This window comes from Pelophylax lessonae, assembly GCF_965119305.1.
Source record: "Pelophylax lessonae genome assembly, chromosome: 12".
Classification (NCBI taxonomy): Eukaryota; Metazoa; Chordata; class Amphibia; order Anura; family Ranidae; genus Pelophylax; species Pelophylax lessonae.
Genome location: NC_138779.1, coordinates 120,352,600 through 120,369,184, shown reverse-complemented (window position 1 = coordinate 120,369,184; position 16,585 = coordinate 120,352,600). Strand labels below are relative to the sequence as shown.

General features: G+C 38.9%; 1 protein-coding gene across 1 annotated transcript in view; it reads right to left on the bottom strand.

Moving 5' to 3' along the window:
- The window catches only part of LOC309568222 (serine/threonine-protein kinase SBK1-like), a 74,943-nt gene extending 58,665 nt beyond the window's left edge, over positions 1-16,278 (bottom strand). Inside the window, exon 1 of the mRNA XM_082273884.1 lies at positions 16,233-16,278. The gene's annotated coding sequence lies outside the window, so the exon portion shown is untranslated. The remainder of the gene's footprint in view (positions 1-16,232) is intronic.
- Positions 16,279-16,585: the final 307 nt, after the last annotated feature.

Genomic DNA, 16,585 nt, shown 5'->3' with positions numbered 1-16,585 from the left:
TTTTCTGGGTTTTAAAGAAGCCTACAGAGATTGTTTCAGAATGTCTGTCTTTTATCACATCTGGGGGGAGGTTGAAGGGAAGATTATTGCTGAACTACAGCAATCCCTAGATAAAAACAATGTTTGAAAGAGTTTTGAGTAGGTATGTTGTGTTCCCTGTGAGTATCTCATGGTTTAATCACCAATTTTGATTAGAGTTTGCCATTAGAAGAAAACAGCAATGTGTTTAAGTTAGTGCAATCATCCTAACTCCTCTTTGTAGCAGATGGCCTTCTGTTTCCCTAGCATGAGTTTCTTAAGGTGCTGTTTTTTCCCTGAGTTTCACTGCTTTTCATCTCCCCCTGCTTGGTTATACAGCACTTTAGATTCCCCCTCTGGTGTCCATATATGTGTACTAATTTTCCTTCTATACCCTCAGTTGTGCTGTTCATATGAAGAAGCTTAACCAAGATCACCTGCATGTCAATGAGTCCCAGCACACTTCCTAATTTGTTTTGAACTTTTATGCTCCTAGTTGCCCATTGTAGAGTTTGTTTTTCTGGTTTGCCCTGACCTTGCTGAGATTCTTAAATATATCCATGCTCTCTGTTTGATTTTTATGGTTGCTTCTATTTATCCTTAGCAATGACCTCTGACTTTTCTCCTGACTATACTCCTGTTTCAACCTTTGTCACCATCTGTACTTGGCGGTGGTTGACCCTGTCTAGTTTCCAAAAAAAACTCTAAAACTCATCTGTGCATTCCAATTGGTGGATAGATTGTCCTCACATAAACCATCACTTGCTTGCCCCTGTGAAGTTATAGTCACCCTTTCAAGGCTCTGTAATCTTCCATATAAAGTCTCTGGCAAACCAAAGTGCCAACACACATGCATCAAGTATCATAGAAAGGTGACTTCTTTAGGTGAATAGCTAAGGTGGGGGATGATTATGAGGTTGATTTACAAAAGGCACGTAGGCTGTTCAATTTGCAAGGTAATTTTCACTTTGCAAGGGAATATCCCTTCAGCCTGCTGAATGAGGTGCTGACTTCCATCATCCAACCATGAGAAAAGCAAAAAAATACTGTTTTTTCATGTCTTTGCATATAATTGGGTATTCTTTGGAAAGTGAATTTTTGCCACATTCCCTTGCAATGTGAACATATCATTTTTCTTTAGGTAATCAACTGCTATTTATGTCTCTACTGGCAAAAAAATCATTCTCTTTTCTCCTATAAAGCTTTTTTTATATATATAATGCTTGTAGACACTGCCTTGTAGATGATGAATGTGGAGCTTTGTCATTGGCTTTGTCAATGCCAAAAAAGGAAGGTGACAAAGAAGAAGAAACAGAGAAGATGGCAGTGGTAGGGAAGCTGACTGATATACTTGCTCAGAGATAATTCCACTAGTAGAACAATCAATAATTTACAGCATAAACCACAATTAATGTAGATTCCCAGCTTTATGATCATGGCTATACCAAATAATAGGGGCTTAGAAAAGCTGTAAGACACACATACAAAGGATCATATTTGTATATCATTCTTTTGCTTCAACACAACTATGCTATATTCTGATTCTGTTTGGAGTGAAAGATAAAGAGCCCGAGTAGATTTGAAGGAACCTTTCAGCCAATAACTGTTTAAACAGCAGAAATAAAATAATATCATGATGTGTGATGTCCTTTTCTCAAGGAAGACGTATATAACTAAAAACGTCACAGCTACTAGTATATCATTCCGACCATCAGATACAATGATTCTTTAAGGAAACAAATGTATTTTACTGCTCATCCTTTAGTCCAATAAGTTCAATAAGCAACAGTATGATGAAGGCTTTGTTCTTTCTTGTAATCTGGCTGTAAAATGTGGGTTTCTTTCCCTGATAGTACACAGAGAAGCCATGTTCAAAACAGAGACAGATTTTTATGGAAAATCTCCTTTAAGGGTTTGACGATTAAAGGTCAACCCCAGCCAAAACTATTTATGTTTTGAATACAGTGGGTGAGGGTTACAAATGCTGTAAGGTTTGAGCTGGTTTGAGCAGGTTTGAGCAGGTTTGAGCGGTTGGGCTGGTTGTTGGTTTGTTGAGCAGTTGGTTTGAGTTGGGCTTTAGGAGCACTCTTAAAGAGATACTTCACCCATAGAAATTACAACAAAAGCATCTAGAACATTAGAAATGTTTAGTAATTGCAGTCTACGAATAGATACTTATAAATAATTGCAAGCTGTTAATCGTTTGCATACACTATTTTTAATTTTTCTCTACATTCTTCCTATGGTAGCCAATTTCCCCAAGAACAGACAAATGTATTTCCCTTTGCTTCCTTAAACTCTGCCTAGAATTCTGGGTCTACCAAACAGAACATGCAGCAGGAACTTCCCAGGAGGCAGCTGTGAGGCCACCAGTGTCTCAATCAACCGGGAAATGGAAAAATAGTCATTGTAAATAAAAGCAAAAAAACTATCTAAATATAAAAGATTTTATATCAGCATGCAGAGCTTTAATTCAACATTAGGCACAATCATGTATTCTCAAATACTTTACTTTTACCATGTTACATATAAGAGTTTAAAAAACACAAAATATGCAACTATTTCTGGTTAAATGTAGCTTAATTACACAATACACTATATGTTCATTTGTCAACCTCACCTCTTTGGGCCATCTACAACACTAATCATCACCAGTCAATATTTACTGCAATTTTGCAGTTCCAATAGTCCCTTATGAGTTCTATTTCAATATTTTGAAACCAGTCTAATGTGGTTGATGTGCAGTGAATGTTTATTACATGTCAAATTAAAACAAACATTTAGTATTCGTAAGAACTAGTTGCTGTGTGCTTTGGCAACGATGCTGGATGCAAAATTACACATCTTCCTAATAACATCCACTGATTAGACATCAGCTAATTTCTAAAATTTCTAGTGACATCTAGACATGCACTAACACTGCACAGTTTCTAAAGTTGTGCTGTATGCGTAGTTTGCAAGCATAATCATATTGAAACTGGGTGCCTGCTCAAAATGCAAAAAAAGAATAAATAATGACTGATAATGTCTCACCTTTTCCTTGAACCTTTAGTACTTGATTACTATGTCTTGTCCTGATCATGCCCTAGACATTATAGCACTATACCACCAAAAACAATAAATCCTGCCTGAGTCACAAATATGTAGAAATTCCTTGCCTGATTGGTTGGTATCAAGGCTTTAAGAGTGACAAGTACACAGCACGTCAATTTCTTCTGGGACTGTGCAATGACAGTAACTTTATCTCATGCGAGAAGTTCAGAGGTCTCGTCCTCCTGACCTTCTTGTATGATGGACTAGAGAGTTCAACCTATGCATACATTCTTTACTTTGATTTCTTATACTGTATGTGTTATATTTGCAGTCACTAATTTAACACTGCACCTCCAGGTTCCAAGGAGCACTACTCCTGCTCACTAGGGCAATAACAGGCCAAATTACAGTCTTATGCTAAAGATCTGTAATATATAAAATGTAAAATATCTTGGAATACACGGTTATATGCCTAGTTATATTAACTGGTTACTTTTTGCATTTAATAAAAAGGTCAATTAAAATCAACTCAGTTTATGCAATGGCCTTTATACTATCCGTCTGCTGATAAAAATAAGCTGAATTTACTAATCCCAATTTAAATGTCTAGGTTCAGTTTTAGTCTTGGCATTTAGTGAATTATTCCCTTTAATTAGAATTGCAATTTGGGAGAGAGTTTGCTGCTGTATGTTAGATTTTGGCAATAATTGATTGCAAAAGTAAAAGTGCTGGGTATTAGGTTAGCACCTTTATTAGTCAGAATACTCTCTTTTGTTCGCCTCTGATTTAGTTTCACTTTTTCAGAGGACTTTGCATCCTGACTTTTGAGCTACATCGTGCACACTTATCCAATTACATTGCCCTTGATTGCCATTGCCCACACAAACAGGTAGATCTACACTCTTGATAGATACTGTCAAAAATTTTACTTTTTTGGAGCAACTATAAAAGCTACACGTTTCAGAAGAAAATAGTCCTTACTCAAACAGTACACAAAAGCATACATAGACTTATATCCGCATTCTCATTGTGATATACACATGCAAGAAACATATGGCACAAAAGAACATGCCCTCTTTTTAGATGGGGTGACATTTGGTAGAGCTTAGTTTGGAAATCAGAGAAAGCAAGCCCCTAATAACAAAGAAGGGGAGGGAGGCATATAAAGCAGGGTTTTCTGGCTAACATTCTTATAGGTTGGGCATTTAAATATTTTAAAGTGTAACTCCACTTTTGTTGAGAAAAAAACATTCCCCTCTGGGTGATCTCTGTACACAGATTTTAACAAACTTTGTTGCAGATTCCTTTAAAGTGGTGCACAGTGCATATTTCACACCATATAGACTCCACAAAATGAACTCCACGCTCTCTTCTGGGTGCTGGAGGTGTGGTGGGACCCCAGGGGATTTCTCACACATCTTTTGGACTTGTCCGCTGGTTGTGGGATTTTGGGGAGGAGGCGATAGCCCTTTTTGAACTCCTTTGTTTCCTTCCCCTTGCAGATTTCAATGTCTATATATTTGCTGGGATTGGCAGAACCTATTCTGCCCACAAGGACAGAGCGTTTGTTGGCGACTGTTGCGTTATTTTATGCTAGAAAGGCTATTGCTCTTCATTGGAAAAAACCTATGCCCTCACCACTTTCACTCTGGAAACAATTGATAAATAATAGCCTGCCATTATATAGAGATACTTACGCCAACAGGGGATGCCTCCGCAAATATGATAAAAAAAAATGGCCCTACTGTGTATGTATGTGAGTTAGGGACCTTAGATTGTAAGCTCCTTGAGGGCAGGGACTAATGTGAATGTACAATGTATATGTAAAGCGCTGCGTAAATTGACAGCGCTATATAAGTACCTGAAATAAATAAATAAAAAAGGTTTGGTCTAAATGGTTGACGGAGCCCTCCAAGGCTTCGAGCACTCCCACAAACCCATAGGAACTCTATTTATTTTCTTGGTTGGCGCTACTCTAGTGTTGTTGATGGTTTGATATGTTGCCACTCTCATGAAGCGCGACTCAATACCCCTTTTTTGTCCTGCATTGTGGATGTCTGGGGCATGAACTGAGATGCTAGTTGGACTGGAATACATTCTGTACGGTGTAAACTGATGTTGGCAGGTTAACTTTTTTCCATACTGGTCGTACGTATGTACAGTGGGTACGGAAAGTATTCAGACCCCCTTAAATTTTTCACTCTTTGTTATATTGCAGCCATTTGCTAAAATCATTTAAGTTCATTCTTCTTCCTCATGTGTATACATATGTACACATAGCACCCCATACTGACAGAAAAACACAGAATTGTTGACATTGTTGCAGATTTATTAAAAAAGAAAAACTGAAATATCACATGGTCCTAAGTATTCAGACCCTTTGCTGTGACACTCATATATTTAACTCAGGTGCTTTCCATTTCTTCTGATCATCCTTGAGATGGTTCTACACCTTCATTTGAGTCCAGCTGTGTTTGATTATACTGATTGGACTTGATTAGGAAAGCCACACACCTGTCTATATAAGACCTTCCAGATCACAATGCATGTCAGAGCAAATGAGAATCACGAGGTCAAAGGAACTGCCTGAAGAGCTCAGAGACAGAATTATGGCAAGGCACAGATCTGGCCAAGGTTACAAAAAGATTTCTGCTGCACTTAAGGTTCCTAAGAGCACAGTGGCTTCCATAATCCTCAAATGGAAGACGTTTGGGATGACCAGAACCCTTCCTAGAGCTGGCCGTCCGGCCAAACTGAGCTATCGGGGGAGAAGAGCCTTGGTGAGAGAGGTAAAGAAGAACCCAAAGATCACTGTGGCTGAGCTCCAGAGATGCAGTCAGGAGATGGGAGAAAGTTGTAGAAAGTCAACCATCACTGCAGCCCTCCACCAGTCTCGGCTTTATGGCAGAGTGGCCCGACGGAAGCCTCTCCTCAGTGTAAGACACATGAAAGCCCGCATGGAGTTTGCTAAAAAACACCTGAAGGACTCCAAGATGGTGAGAAATAAGATTCTCTGGTCTGATGAGACCAAAATAGAACTTTTTGGCCTTAATTCAAAGCGGTATGTGTGGAGAAAACCAGGCACTGCTCATCACCTGTCCAATACAGTCCCAACAGTGAAGCATGGTGGTGGCAGCATCATGCTGTGGGGGTGTTTTTCAGCTGCAGGGACAGGACGACTGGTTGCAATCGAGGGAAAGATGAATGCGGCCAAGTACAGGGATATCCTGGACTAAAACCTTCTCCAGAGTGCTCTGGGCCGAAGGTTTACCTTCCAACAAGACAATGACCCTAAGCACACAGCTAAAATAACGAAGGAGTGGCTTCACAACCACTCTGTGACTGTTCTTGAATGGCCCAGCCAGAGCCCTGACTTAAACCCAATTGAGCATCTCTGGAGAGACCTAAAAATGGCTGTCCACCAACGTTTACCATCCAACCTGACAGAACTGGAGAGGATCTGCAAGGAGGAATGGCAGAGGATCCCCAAATCCAGGTGTGAAAGACTTGTTGCAACTTTCCCAAAAAGACTCCTGGCTGTATTAGATCAAAAGGGGGCTTCTACTAAATACTGAGCAAAGGGTCTGAATACTTAGGACCATGTGATATTTCAGTTTTTCTTTTTTAATAAATCTGCAACAATGTTAACAATTCTGTGTTTTTCTGTCAGTATGGGGTGCTATGTGTACATTCATGAGGAAGAAGAATGAACCTAAATGATTTTAGCAAATGGCTGCAATATAACAAAGAGTGAAAAATTTAAGGGGGTCTGAATGCTTTCCGTACCCACTGTATGGTCATGCCCTAACATAACTTTATGTACCTTCATATTTGTATGCTATGCTCAGCGTGTGTTGTGTGTTGTTGTTTTGTTATTATATATAATAAAAATATTTAAAAAATAAATAAATAAGTTGTTGCAGATTCCTACTTTTTGTTATTCTGAAGAAATCATTGTTTGTTCCTCTGTGCTGAGTGAGTCAAATGGGAGTGGTTACATAATTATCTATCAGCTGCAGAGCTCTAATGAGGAAATCTGCTGGGCCTGCATCCCTTTAGACATGTTCATATTGAGAGTATCTCACCAGAAATGATATTTTAGTTGCAGGGGATGCCAGAAATCAGACTTGTATCTTAGGCACACTTCTGGGAAAATTGGTGAGCCAATCACACAAGCAGGAAATTATGTTTCTGGGGTGTGGTCAGTACACATTCTGTGTACAGAACATCTCCAGGTAGCCATATTGCATTGCAATTTCAGAAAATACAACAGCTGCAGATTGAAAAAGAAAGGTAATTTTTAATACCATTCAATTACAATATGATTTGTGTTGCAATTGTATACCCTATATTGTTTTTTTTTTGTTTGCTATTTTTTTTTCTCATGAAAGTGGAGTTACGCTTTATTTATCCACCAGGCTTGTCTGCAGAGCAGATAGCCAGATTGACGTCTACCATAAATCCAAGTTTTATTTTTCCAGCTTGCTGCCCTTCATCAGGGGCCCAAAGTCCTGCCCCCTCCATAAATTCTGACTGGCACCCACTTTGTATGCCCTAAGTCCCTCTCAGACACATTCAATCTTACCAATAAATGATAAGCATTTACATCTCGGATGCACTATGGCAAACTACCTACAGTGATGTTGGGAACCCCCAAAGCTTCCCCTGGTTAAACTGGTGGTGACTTACTGAGAGAGAAAATGCATAGTGATTGTTCAACTAACTAAGATGCTTAAATATAAGGAATATCTTATTTCCAGAGTTATTTACAGGTTCAGCCAAAATGAGGGCAAACTACATCTACTGCTCAAGCTCAATGATGCATCTTTGTTGGTTGAACTGGATGGACTTTATTTTAGTAAATATAAACTGCTAAATACCTTTTCTCATCAGCATTATATATTGTGTTTCCCTGATAGTAAGCCCTACCTCGAAAAATAAGACCTAATGTGATTTTCTCAGGAGGGCTGCAATATAAGCCGTACCCCGAAAATAAGCCCTAGTAAAGTCCTTGTAAAAATATATAATCCATTTTGCAAAAAGATTATATAATGCTCTGTGTTTCTCCTTTTGTAACTTGGTACTCACGTAACCTGTCAGAGATCTCCTCTCCTCCCGGCTGATGTCAGCGGCCCATCCCTATGCAGTGCTTGGAGTGGGGCTGGCGTCAGCGGGGATCTCGACCCTTCCCTCGGCAGTACCCGGAGTGGATAAGAAGAGCCCGACAGATCATGTGAGCACCCAGCTGGGTGCTGTAAATATGGTATTTTCAACAATAAAGTTACAAAAGGAGACACACTGGACATTATATAATCTTCTTTTAACCTCCCTGGCGGTATGATTATGTCAGGAATTACATACCAAAAGCGGTACAATTGTTTTCATGGAAATTTGGCGTTATGTATTATAGGCCTACAATTCTTAGTAATTACTGACTTAAACCTGACCAAAACAAGAGTCTAGTAGACATCCCAGATGTGATAAATTTGAAACACAAACGCGTGAATTATAATTGAATCAATAATATTATTTTATTATTTAATATATAATATATATAATAAAATTATATTATTGATTAGATTATAATTCATGCATTATATATTATATATAGATATATGTATGTGTGTGTGTATATATATATATATATATATATATAATATATAACGCATGAATTATAACTGAATCAATAATATAATTTTATATATATATATATGTGTGTGTGCATATATATATATATATATATATATATATATATATATATATATAATATAAAATGTGTTTTGTGTTTTGTGCAATGTGTTTTTTTTTTTTTCTTGAATTTCCCTCCCTAGTTCCGCTCCCATGCAGCATTGCTGCTGCAGGGAACGGAACTAGGAAGTGATCACACCGACGGAGGACGGAGGAGCGGCGGGACTCTCGGCTAGGAGAAGGTAAGAGAACACCGCTGCGCTCTCTGCACATCTACCCTGAGCGTGACTCGGGGTTACCGATCCTGCAATGAAAAATCCACCCGAGTCACGCTCGGGATTACCTCCAAGGTGGTTAAAGTTACAAAACGAGACTCACTGAACATCATATAATCTTTTTACAAAACGGATTACATATTTTTACAATGACTTTACCTAAGGTTTATTTTTGTGATAAAAGATGTCATTATAAGGATGACTCCTGAGCTGAGAGGGAGAGAGAAGACAGGAGACATAGATAAGACATCCCTTGAAAATAAGCCCTAGTGTGTCTTTTGTAGCCAAAATTAATATAATTATTTTTGAGAAACACGGTAGCAGTCTTGTGCCTTCTATCAGTGTCCAGCAGAGCACTGGCTAAAGCTTGTAGGAAGAGTTTTAATTCTCCCCTGATTGTCCTATGAGGCTGCAGGACCCCTGATCCTCTGTTTGGACAGTGGTGATTGGCCCTGTGCTGATCACATGCACTCTCCCAAAAAAAAAAAACCTCTCTAACAATAACAATACACAACAAACTGAGCATGTGCAGCTTTCCCCCAAAGCTCTGTTCTATAAGCAGATGGTTTGGAGACTGTGAAACAGAGAATACAGGATCAAATAGCCTTTTTACACAATGCAGAGGTTCCCTTAGGTTCCACAGTGAGTATAACAAGCATGCTTTACTGAATATACTAACTGATTTGACTGTTGTGGGTTAACACTTTAATTATGTAATTATGTAATTTAAAACTTTTTGTCTTTTGCCTAATAAATTTTTGATATACATCATTAACTTTTTGTGAAATCAAATTTGCATTTTACAGTGAAGAAATTCCCTTTTTATGACAATCAAGTGTAGTTTTCAAGGACAACTTTATATTTAGAACAGCTCCACAGCAAGGATGTCTGGATCAAGTAGTCACGTAAGTATTTAACCAGGTGGGCTGCATTCAGGGTAGTGAGGGCATTAATTAAAGGAAGAGTGTACTAAAAGGACCTTTGCCCTTTACAGTTACCTCTTTCACCCAGGTATAGGTATGTCTTCAATTTATTTAGTCACAGGACTGCACCAATTTTCCTTGTGGTGAATTTGGTGATAAAGTGCGTTAAGGCAATGGAAATATCAGATTTGTAATTTCCAAACTACTGTGGTTGATCCAGTGGAAAATACCTCTTTTTTATTTTTTTCATAGGTGTGTATACATTGCATCCAGAAAGTATCCACAGCACTTCCCTTTTTCCACATTTTGTTATGTCACAGCCTTATTCCAAAATGGATTAAATTCATTATTTTCCTCACTATTCTACAAACAATATTCCCTAATGTCAATGTCAAATAAGTTTGTTTAAAATCCTTTGCAAATTTATCAAAAATAAAAAAATCACATGTGCATAAGTATTCACAGTCTTTGCTCAATACTTTGTTGAAGCAGCTTTGGCACCAATTAGAGCCTCAAGTCTTTTTTAGTATGATTCTACAAGCTTGGCACACCTATTTTTGGGCAGTTTCTCCCATTCTTTTTTGCAGGACCTCTCAAGCTCCATTAGTTTATATGGGGAGTGGCGGTGCACATCAATTTTCAGATCTCTCCAGAGATGTTCAATTGGGTTCAAGTCTGGGCTCTGGCTGGGCCACTCAAGGACATTCACAGAGTTGTCCTGTAGCCACTCTTTTGGTATCTTGCCTGTGTGCTTAGGGTCATTGTCCTGTTGGAAGATGAACCTTTGCCCCAGTTTGAGGTCCACAGCGCTCTGGAGCAGGTTTTCATCAAGAATGTCTATGTACATTGCTGCATTCATCTTTTCCTCAATCCTGATTAGTCTCCAAGTTACTGCCACTGAAAAACATCCCCACAGCATGATGCTGCCACCACCATGCTTCACTGTAGGGATGGTATTGGCCAGGTGATGAGTGGCGCCTGGTTTTCTCCAGACATGGCACTTGCCATTTAGGCCAAAGAGTTTAATCTTTGTTTCATCAGACCAGAGAATTTTGTTTCTCATGGTCTGAGAGCCCTTCAGGTGCCTTTTGGCAAACTCCAGAAGGGCAGTCCTGTGCCTTTTACTGAGGAGTGGCTTCCATCTGGCCACTCTACCATACAGGCCTGATTAGTGGAGTGCTGCAGAGATGGTTGTTCTTCTGGAAGGCTCTCTCCTCTCCACAGAGAAACCCTGGAGCTCTGTCAGAGTGTCCATCAGGTTCTTGATCACCTCCCTGACTAAGGCTCTTGTCCCCTGATTGCTCAGTTTTGCCGGGTGACCCCCTCTAGGAAGAGTTGTGGTGGTTGCAAATGTCTTTGATTTACAGATGATGGAGGCCACTGTGCTCATTAGAACCTTCAATAATGCAGATTTTTTTCTGTACCCTTCCCCAGTTCTGTGCCTTGATTCAATCCTGTCTCTAAGGTCTGCAGACAATTCCTTGGACTTCATGGCTTGGTTTGTGCTCTGACATGCACTGGTAACTATGGGACCTTATATAGACAGGTGTGTGCCTTTCCAAATCATGTCCAATCAACTGAACTTACAACAGGTGCACTCCAATAAAGTGGTAGAAACATCTCAAGGATGATCAGTGGAAACAGGATGCACCGGAGCTCAAATTTGAGTGTCAGGGTAAAGGCTGTGAATACTTATGTACATGTGATTTTTTTAGTTTTTTATTTTGAATAAGTTTGCAAAGATTTCAAACAAACTTAATTCACATTGTCATTATGGGGTATTGTTTGAAGAATTTTGAGAAAAATGATGAATTCAATCCATTTTGGAATAAGGCTGTACCATGTGAAAACAGTGAAGCGCTGTGAATACTTTCTGGATGCACTATAAATAGTTTATCAATGCCTATTATTGTGTGGTTCATGAAAAATCGTGCCCTGCCAGAATTCTATTTCTAAACAACTGTGCTAAATAATAGCAAAGTGTGCCTTAAATAGGCTTTCTGCTTTACCCATAGACTTTCATAAATACAAGGCAAAGGTTCCACTTCCTACATGACACAGCTTTTCAGCCTACTACACACTGTAATTTAATGCCCCTCCACTGTTTATATTTTCCTGTATGTTGGTGGGCAGGTATGCAGAGCAGTCACTTTTATGACTTCATTCCAGAGACCCTCACTCATCATCATGTTATCTGTTCCACTGCAGCAGTACATTTATACTGCTAGTCTGTGAATACATTTAAAGTTTAAAGGGTAACTATAATTGTTATAGATCAATTTACTATAGGTTTCTTTTACATGTATACACAATAAACCATTGTTTATCTATTATTTTACTAGATAGAATGCTCACTTGGTTTTACAAGTAAATATTTATTAATAAACCACAAAAAGATTCCCGTAGCACTATGGGTTAGCTAAAGAGTTACTTGCTTTAAGGCATAATTTGTCTGATTGTAACTGAGCCATGAGATAAGGGATGAGCCCTGCTGTTTAAACAGCAGGCTTCCTTTGACAAAAACACAGTATTTAATCATTTCTGGACCGGAAGAATTTGCCCCCTAATGACCAGGCCATTTTTTTGCGATTTGGCACTTTAACGGACAATCGCTCGATGCTGTACCTAAATAAAATTGATGTCCTTTTTTTCATACAAATAGAGCTTTCTACCTATATAGAAGGATCACAGGCGCTCTGTGATCATTTCAGACAGAACAATGGTCTGCTGTGTTTACAACAGCTGACCGTCCTTCTCACTCAGCGGGGAGTGATCACGGGTGCCTGTTGGTAATCCCGTGGATCGTCATCCCTGCTGCCTAGGAGCGCTCCCCCGAACCGCCGTACTCGATTCGCGCAGCCGACTTATCCTGCCTCAAAATATATGCCGCGGGCGGTTGGCAAGTGGTTAAAGTGTGAAAATTAAGCCTCAAGGGTTGATTTACAAAAGACAAATTGACTGTGCACTTTGCAGGTGCAGTTGCCCTAGAGCTTGGTAAAAGACGGGAAGTTCTGCTGACTTCCATCATCCAATCATGTGCAAGCAAAAATGCTGTTTTTTTAAATTTTTCTTGATATTGGGTATTCTTTGCAAAGTGACGCTTTACCTAATTTACTAAGCTCTGGAGCAACTTGACTTTGCAAAGTGTACAGTCCATTTGCCTTTAGTAAGTCAGTCCCAATAGCTCCTCCTGGATCGTATTTATGGGCTGGTTCATACTTGTGAAGAGAGCTGCATTTTTCTGCATAGGAATGGTTTTCTGTGTTCCCCATTTGCACTTCCTTGGGGTGGTGTGCACAGGGAGTGGTGCGGAAAAATACAAAACAGCTGCATGTTTTGGAACTGCTCAGCAGGTCTCTGTGCGATCCTGCATTTTTATGCAAGGTCACTTAGCTCAACTAAGTGGCCGTGCATGGAAATGAATAGAATGTCACTTTGGGGTTGATTTACTAAAACTGGAGAGTGCAAAATCTGCTGCAGTTATGCAGAGAAACCAATCAGCTTCCAGGTTTTTTTTTTGTCAAAACTTAATTGAACAAACTGAAGTTAGAAGCTTATTGGCTACCATGCACAGCTGCACCATATTTTACACTCTGCAGTATCGCAAAAAAAATCGCAGATCGCCGCCATTACGCGTTAAAAAAAAAAGCAACAAAAATGACAAAAATCTTTCCCTTTGTTAGTAAACGCGATAACTTTTGCGCAAACCAATCAAAATACGCTTTTTGTGTTTTTTCTATTTACCAAACATATGTAGCATAAAACAAATTGGCCGAAAATGTTATAAATATACATTTTTTGGGGGGAATTTCATATAAAAAAATGTGAAAAATATTGTTATTTTTGCAAAATTGACACTCTTTTTTTTGTTTATAGCGCACGATCAAAAAATCGCACAGGTGATCAAATACCACCAAAAAAAGCTCTGTTTGTGGGAAAAAAAAGGACATCAAATTCGATAAGGTGCAGCGTCGCACGACCGCGCAATTGTCCGTTAAAGTCACGCAGTGCCGAACTGCAAAATACCCCCTGGTCTTTCAGCAGCCAAATCTTCCGGGGCTTAAGTGGTTAAGAATTCTGACTATAACGATAAATACATTATGTGCAAAGCCATTACACATTCTTCTTAAGAGGAGCTCATGTTAAGGATGAAGGTAGATAAATTAAAGTCAACGATATTGTAAACATATGAGTGCAAGATCTGTAACAGAATCTGCTGCAGCTGTGTATAGTAACCAATCAGCTTCTAACCTCAGCTTGTTCAATTAAGCTTTGACAATACTTAGAAACTGATTAGTTACTATGAACAGCTGCACCGGATGCTGTGTGCAGCAGGTTTAGTAAATCTCCCCCTTTGTATCCCATTTCATGATCAGAGTTCAATGAATCTTAGATCCTGAGAACAAATTTAGTGTGCATTGGTTAACTTGACGGTAACTCTATGAATAATTTGCTACCTAAATAAATGCTGCATTATGACACATAAAGCATGTAAAGGTTTCATTTGGTACACTGCTTTAAAAAAATTCCTGCTCCTGTTTTTTTTTTTTTATTATAAACTAAAATTGTATTTTTTTTATTTATTTATTTACACTTATTCTTTTTTTTTACACACTGTAATGCACATTGCATGTGGGAATTTTTGTAAAAAAAAATTCCCACTAATTTCTGATCAGTTGTCTTAGACCCCCAGCTGTCAGTGGTAAAGCAGTCTCAGCGCAAGTAGCATGCACAGATGTGTGCTCTTTGTTCTGAAATGTAGATTAATGTTCCCTCTGCGTGAGTTGCTGTATATTGTGGCATGTCAAGAATTTTTTCATACTTATAAAGTTTCTGAAAGGTCTATTTTAATTAATTGGAATATAAAATCTGCAGCTTAACACCTCTCTTTTTCCATACAGGCATTAAAATAGAACTTGCTTTTATTATAATTTGGTTAGTTCACAATGATGTGCTGCAGCCCAGTGCATATTTTGTGATTGTGAATCATGCCCCTAGAAGCAAACACACAAAATTACAATTATCATATTAATTATGTGTGTTTGCAGAGCATATGCACTAAAGCAAATCTATAGTTTTATACCTTTACGTAACAGATGAACAAAAATGTAGATTATTCCACATTCACATCGGTCCGATTTGACATGCGATTGGTCAAATCGGAGCCAATTGCCGGCAATGGCACAGTCCGAATCCGTGCAAAACCGACTTCTACGGCGCCGCACTTATTCCCAAAAGTGGTTTCTGCACTACTTTTGGCGACTTCGGGGGGAGATTTCAATAGACATCTGTGCAGGAACCCGCACAGATATCTGTGAAATCGCCCCCTGAAGTCGAAATAATAATGCTGGTTTGAAATCGTGAGAGTTCAGCTAAATTCGCATAATTTCAAACCGGCCGCAGTGTGAACCTACACTTATACTGGTCATACAGTAGCTGGAAAATTGTGTTCAAACTCGTTTTGGAATAAAGAACACTCGCCTGTAAGAGCAAATGATTTTGTCAACATGTATTGACCGAATTTTGATCGATAAATCGTTCAATGGACATAAATGAATCCGTTTTTCATTTGCTTTGTCACATATGCCTAATGCAAACAGTTTGGGCCAGAAACATATTAACCTTTCAATTTATCGTTCGTTCGGCAGAACTTTCCAAACTGTTCCCTAGATTTTTCAGCTCTGAAAAGTTAAAACTGATTTTCTATTTGTGCCCATTAACTGGACAAAAAACGTACGAACGGACCAAATGACAGGTTTTCGAACGATAATTTAGCTAGTGTATGATCAGCATTCGGGACATATTTATAAAGCATTCCTTCACTGCAGGTGAATTAATTTTAAATATGTCATTTAAAACACATGCACCAGGAAGATACACCTGTAGCGAATGTTTGGGGAACGTCACATTTACAGCTTTCAAAACATTCCCCTAAAATACACAAAAGGTGGGTAAACTTTCCCAAGCATGTGAAGCTGCATGTGGTAATGTGCAATATAAGGGTGCATTAATGCATATAAATACATGTGAAAGCCCCCTAGATCATTATCATGAGATTATGTTTCTATGGTCTTTGACCATATTTCATTATTTAATATGAAGCAATGTCTATTTGTTTAAACATGCAACTGCAGCCAAGACAAAAAAATGTGGCCTGTCAACCAAGGAGGGTTATACTGTAACCGCTGCTGGATCCTTTTTCCGTATCATACCAATTAATATTATTACGCCTGCAATAACTAGCAGGATTCCAACAGTCCCATGCCAAGGATATCTGTATGTCAGAAAAACTCACCACAAATTGCTGAAGCATTTCCTCTTTTCAGTTAAAAAGTGAGAACGAAGCAAACAAGTGCTGTTTTAGCTTCCACTACTAGTCAGGGCTGCTGTGTAATCAATGCCGGTTATAGAAAAGAGCAAAGCACAGTTTGGATTGGAAGTGTCGCTGTGTTGATTCCTGATACAGTGAGAAATACCACCGAAGAGTTGGCAGGTGGAAATCCACTTGAACTCTGAGAATCCCTGGCATGAAATGCCACAGTTCTGCTTGGTCAAGGAGGAGGAGGAACTTTGAGAAAAACGACTTTTATGTGGTGTCAGGCTTTAGCATCAAAGTCATTTACACATTCTAGTAAGGCTTATTAGCAT